This window comes from Diadema antillarum, unplaced genomic scaffold, assembly GCF_040938485.1.
Source record: "Diadema antillarum isolate AM-2024a unplaced genomic scaffold, OU_Dant_1.0 seq00001536_RagTag, whole genome shotgun sequence".
NCBI lineage: Eukaryota > Metazoa > Echinodermata > Echinoidea > Diadematoida > Diadematidae > Diadema > Diadema antillarum.
The window spans coordinates 611730-618198 of NW_027272268.1; positions in this window are offsets into that span (position 1 = coordinate 611730).

Below are 6469 nucleotides of genomic sequence, written 5' to 3' on the forward strand. Positions count from 1 at the left end.
TGTGGAAGCATGTCCATCAGAACTGGAAATACATATATTGTCACCCTCAATGTCTTTTTCATCAGTGATGGGATTTGAGACAGAATTTTATTTTGTTTTTCAGTGGTCTTTAAAAAAATTTTCTCTGAGAAAACATACACAAAAGATTTCAGTGTGACCATCCATGATATGTGAAGATTGTGGATCGAAAAAGGATGTGAAATCGGGTTACAAATCATCGAGTTACATTTCAAATTGGTAGAATGAATTTCGTCGATATGTGTGTAGTGGCAACTTAACGCCCTTATCATTCTCAACAGACAGTTTGTGAGCACTGCAGGCATGTGTGCAGAGTATCCTGCAATATAAAGATATTTTGCTTTTCTTGTGCGCTCTTTGAAGTCATTTATGAAATGAGTAGTCTTTTTCTCACAAGCTGACAAAGTAAACTGTGTTTGAATAATGAAGCAGTCCTCATTTCACTACCTTGCAAATTGTGTAATCCATATCCAGAGCTATGATGTGAGTGTCTTGGTACGTACACAATACTTTTCACCATGTAGGGAAAGGAGTAGCTTGTGTGTATTGTAATTCAGAGCATGTTACACATTAATTTGCACTTTGATATGTGTAGGTGAGATAAATTGAATGTATCCTGTTTTATCTTGAATATGTTTGTATTTCAACACCTATTAAACAAATATCTATGTGTAGCACAATTTCATGTAGAACAGGGAGGTGAAAATGTACGGTACCTGTATACAATGCATCAGTATGCTCCACAAGGTGTATTTCAAATGTTGTATGTTTGTAAATTATTTATTTCTCTTGGAAGTGTGCTGTGCAGTGCATTTTTTTTTTTATGCCTCCGCCACGAAGTGGTGCCGGAGGCATTATTTTTTTTTGCTCTGATCATATTACGTGCATCAGTTAAGTCCAAAATTACTGATATGTGGAGTAAAAAGAGCAATCAGAATGTAAAGCCTTCAAACTGAAGCTATCAAAGAAGAGCTTTGATTTTTTGCTTGCCCCTTCGTTGCTTTCATTTTGAGGCTGTAGAGATCTCCATTGCCATCAAAGATCCATTATGATGTTATGTCTAAGAAAAGATTATCCTGTAGCTATTTCCCCAGCTCTATGCTTTACTGCTTGCATGTACCATGGACATGATATGTGGCATTTGGGTGGATTTATATATAATTTTGCTACAAAGTTGGTCATGCCTCGATTATTGTCATGGTGTGGTTTAAACACTGAATCAATTTACTAACTGACAATGCGATACATTACAGAAACTTGTATTTAACAGATTACTCACTATGTATCACACTGTAGGCTGAAATGTCTTGTAGTTGAGGAAGAGAAGTTTCTTGAATCAGAAAGTCAAATTGAAGTAGCAGATAATTTGAGTTCAAATGTGGATGAATGCGGAGAAAGTACTGTCCATTGAAAATAAGTTGATAAATAGGTAATTTGGGACACCAAGAATAGCCTGCTTAGTCATATGACTTTAATTCCTATTAATAGAGGGCAGTTTAGCACAGCATTGACATAAATTCCATGTTTTCTTGGCAAAATGGTTTCTTGTGACTGTATATCAGAGACAATTGAGTTTTACACCATATCCAGGAAAGTCCATGCAAGGTAATTTGTGCTCACAAAGTTGGTGATTTCTTTTCCATAAGTTATAGCCTGTAGCTTTTGTCTCCTAAATAGACAGCTGTTGTGAGGTGTCCAAGAACAACATGTAACATAATCTTAACTGAGTCAACATTGTGTTTTAATCTTAGAGGTAATGTATGCTATGTGTGTTCCAAGTAGAGCCCTGAGTGCATTACTGTCAGTATTATCACCATCAGTCATATAAGTTTGAATAAAATCTTGCAGGATTCCTGTTAAATAAGCATTGTAACCATGTTGATTACTAGAAGTAATTTTTATAAGTAAAATTTATATCTGGAAATATTTTAAGATATTTTCTTGCCTTGAGAAAGCATGCTTCCTCTTTTTTTGTTTACTTGGTATGCATCTTTCTGATATGGTTCCGTTTTATGAAAAATATGCGCTGGGTTGTGTTATATTTAAGTCATTTTCATATTTTTTTTTCTTTGTAAATGCTATCAACCTATTATTGAAATACCATTATAATGATAGTCTCCTATATTCTGTAGTTACTATAACAGCTAGCTTTACATACACTGTAGATGCTAGTGAAATTTTGATAGGGATGCGTTTCATAGAAAAAATTTATCAGAAGTTTCAAGGCCACATCACAAACCATGACAATTATTCAGGGCAATAAACAGAGAGCCTGTGTAGTTTAATATTGACTGATATATAAGGTGAAAGAGCTTTGTTACATTAAGCTGCTTGATTTAGAGTCTTGGTTGTTATTGTTTGTTTTTTTTTAACCTCTCTCTCTCTCTCTCTAGTCTGCTAAAGTGTGATATACTTATTTGTTGGAAAAGTGAATTATGTGCTAATATCCCTGCATGCTTGTGCAACAGCAATCCAAATTGTTAAGACAAACTTACGTGGTAAATCTGAATCTTCAGATAGACAATAAGAGTATTTTTGTTATACTAGCCAGAGAAGAAGAAATTGGTTCCATGACATTTGCTCCTGTTACAGTTGCTCCCATTAAATATCTGCACGCTAAACCAAATACAGAACCTACCCACAAACATAACCCTAACCCTATTCCTTACCTTTACATCAAACTAATCCTTAAACCCTATCACAACCCTAACCCTAAGTCCTTGGAGAAAATAAGATGAGTAATTGTTGCAGGAGCAAATGTTGTGTCGCCAAGAAATGATTTTTGATAGTCTTCATGACATGTAGTGTTAAATATTGCAGTCATTAATTCCTGTTCATGAGACTAGCGCTAGAAAGCATTGCATTTTTGTTGAAATAAAAAGTTGTGTAGGCCTTACATGCATCGATCACCATACCTGAGTATTCGTCACTGTGATTATGAAGGAAAAAAGATTGGATTTACACCTGCCCGATGGTCTAGCCTAAACACAAAATGGGAATTTGGAACATCAGTCTATGAGAGTTCATGTCTGTCAGTTTTCCCATTTTATTTTTATTGCCAAGATTTAGAGGCGTTATAAAGGACTTAGAATTGACGAGGTTTAATGCTCTGGATTTTTGTAGCTCTGCAGGGTAAATTTTGATCAATCGATGCATTATCTGCTGTCGGTGTGGTGCGTAATTGCAGTTGCCGGGCCAGTAAATACTTAATGGCTTCACGACGGCGTGCAGTGTGGTTAGTTTTGCTGGTAGAATTGTCTCTCGTGCAATTCACAGGTAGCTGTGTGTAGTCTTCTTTGGGACAAGCTGCCTAGATGTCTGCAGATATTTGTGGTCTCTGCAAGGTATCTATTATACCAAAGCTCTCTCCTTGCTACAAGGTGATTTAAATTACTAAAATTCTCTAGCTCCATCAGTCATTAAATGATATTCTCACAAAGTACTTTCCAAAGAGGCATTATGGTACAAAGTAGTCCACTTACTCAATAGGTATTCGCATGAGGTAGACGCTATAATAAGTGTTGTTGTTGTTGTTTTCAACCCAATAGCTCGTGGTAATGATCTCAGTTCATCCACATTCATGGCTGCACAGAGGCAATTTCCATACATATTAGTGCAGGCTGAGTGGTAACTGGGTAGATGGATCAGGCACTGTTTAAGGAGAGCCCTGGGGTGGGATTCCATCTTGTATGAAAGAACCACTTCACTCCAGAGCAGTGAAAGAGATTGACATCAATAAATTGTTAAAGGTGTCATACAGATATTTGCAAAGGTCAGATGACTGGGAGAATGTGGTGCTGCAAGACGCATATATTCTATGAACCGTGGCTTATCATCTGTGTATTTGTTAATAGAAGAAGAGTTATGGGTTTACTTCTCATCGTGGGTTATTATACCTACTGAGAAGTTCAGAACAATAGCATCTTTTTATGAAACGCTCCTCAGCGCAGCTACAAGTGTTGATGCCTTCTGAAAAGTCGTTTTGCATTGAATTACCAAAGATTTTATGTGGATTTGTGTTCACTGCCGGACCACTGTGGAATAGTAGTGAAAATCGTACATTTCTCAGAATCCTCATTGTACTGGAAAACAAAACAAAACAAAACAAAATATAATATACCAAGGAAAAGGAACAAACATGTGGAGGAGGTTCAGTGTATGGTCAACTAATCAAAAGCAAGATCGGTAGTGGACTGGCAAATCTTGTCGTCTGGCAAAATTTTTAGCTTGGCATGCATGAAAAAATACAGAGAGATCCTTGTTCAATTTGGGTAGCGTATCAAGGTGCTGGGCTGGACGGTCGTGAATAAACATTACACGATGACGTCACAAATTCATCGATTGCATGCATTGCATGCAACACTCGCACCAAAACATGAATGCATTACTACAGTAGTTCTGCGTGGGATACACAAAACATTATAAGAATCCAAAACAACCCAAGCATGGCAGCAAATCTCACATAGCTCAGTGGGTTGGGCGCAGAGTCTTAGACTCGACGCAAAGGGCTGTGCGGGTTCGAAATGGGTTCGAAACCTGATCAGAGTCTTGATATCTTTATGCCTCCGCCACGAAGTGGTGCCGGAGGCATTATGTTTTCGGGTTGTCCGTCCGTCCGTCCGTCCTTCCGTCCGTCCGTAATGAATTTTGTGGACAGAGTAACTACCAAAACCTTTTGAGGTATCCTAATGAAACTTGGCATGTATGTGTATTAGGGGGTGAAGTTGTGCCTATCAACTTTTGGGTGCACATGCTCAAGGTCAAAGGTCAAAAGGTCAAGGTCAAATGCTTAAAATTTTACTATTTCCCCCATATCTATGCAATGCCTGAAGATATTTTCTTGAAACTTAGTGTATACATGTAGTACCTAATTAAGATTCTCTGGTGAAAGTTTGGGGTCATGAGGTCAAAAGGTCAAAGGTCAAAAGGTCAAGTAAAATGTTAAAATTTCACTTTTTTCTCTGTATCTTGGAAATTGTTCAAGATATCTTCATGGAACATAGTGTATATGCTGGTCTACTGACTGGCAGTGGTTATCTAGGGAATTTAGGGTTCATGGGGTCAAAGGTCAGGGGTCAAAGGTCAAGGGCAATACTTCAAAATCTTACTATTTTCCTTATATTTGCAATGCCAGCAGGATATTTTTTTTTAAAACTTGATGTATGCATGTCTAACCCAATAGAGATTCTCTGGGATTTTTTTTTTTGCCAAGAAGGTCAAAGGTCAAAAGGTCAAAGATCAAGTGAAAGTGCTGAACTTACTTTTTTCTCCATATCTCGGAAGTGGCTCAAGTTATCTTGAAACTTAGTACATGCTGAATTTATTTTTGTTCTGCCTGACAGTGCTTCTCTTATAAATCAAAGGCCAGATGAAAATGATAACAATTTACTGTTCAATACAGAAATTGCGCTTTTTCTCCATACCTTGAAAATTACTCAGTGCATAAACTTATGAAATGGTCAAAGTCAAGTTAAAGTTCTTAAATCCCCAAATACATGATCTCCTATTCATCCAATTAAACATAGGTTAAGGAAGGTAAACATTCAATAGATTTGTGACAAACATGTTATTTTAATATTTTGCCAATTTTGTGAAAATGTAATCACACATTGTCCACATGTACTATAGACCTATTAGGAGAATCATGCAGTATGGCGGAGGCATACCAGTCGCCATAGCGACATTTCTAGTTTTCACCATGTTTTTTGTGTTTTTATAAAGTGGGATTGAGGTTTATTTCGTCAGTAAATTGAAGTCTTTTAAGACATCAAAGTGCAATACACGTCTATGACTGACGTCAGTACTAATGCGTATTTTTGACCGTCCAGCCCAGCACCTTAATACGCTACCTTCAATTTGCAAAAGCATTGATTCTCCCAAAGATGGATAATTCACCCTCTCCCCCCAAAAATGATCTCAAAATAGATTTTTTTCTTAAAAATAGGAAAAAAAACCCCAAAATGATGACAATAAATTACCACTCACAGTGTACTTATCAAAATAAAGTCAGGAGCTCAGGCCAGGATATAAAAGGTCAGATATTTGCAGAGGGTTGTACAAAAGCTGCACTGCCCCTTCAAATATCAGTGAGCTATCCACTTAGGGATCGACCTTGACTGTCCTGGAGCATCTTAGCATGAGATTCTCAGCACCAGAGATGAAGAGCCATGGGTTTGAATTATAGATTTTCCCACCAAAGGGTCTAGCAAAAACAAAAACAAAAACAGCAATCCCTTGGCCATAGTTAAAATGCAGTAAGTGTACAGCTAGGGAAAATATCATACTCTTGATTCTGGAGCATGGGAGTATTTTGTAAATGATTGTCTCTTTGCCTACAGTAGGGATATTGTGTGGAAGACTATTCAGGCCAGAATGCTTTAGCTTGTTTGATATTTTGTTTCTCTGCATTTTGTTTTGATAGGAGGATATTGGGAGCCATCCCAAAAGAGAT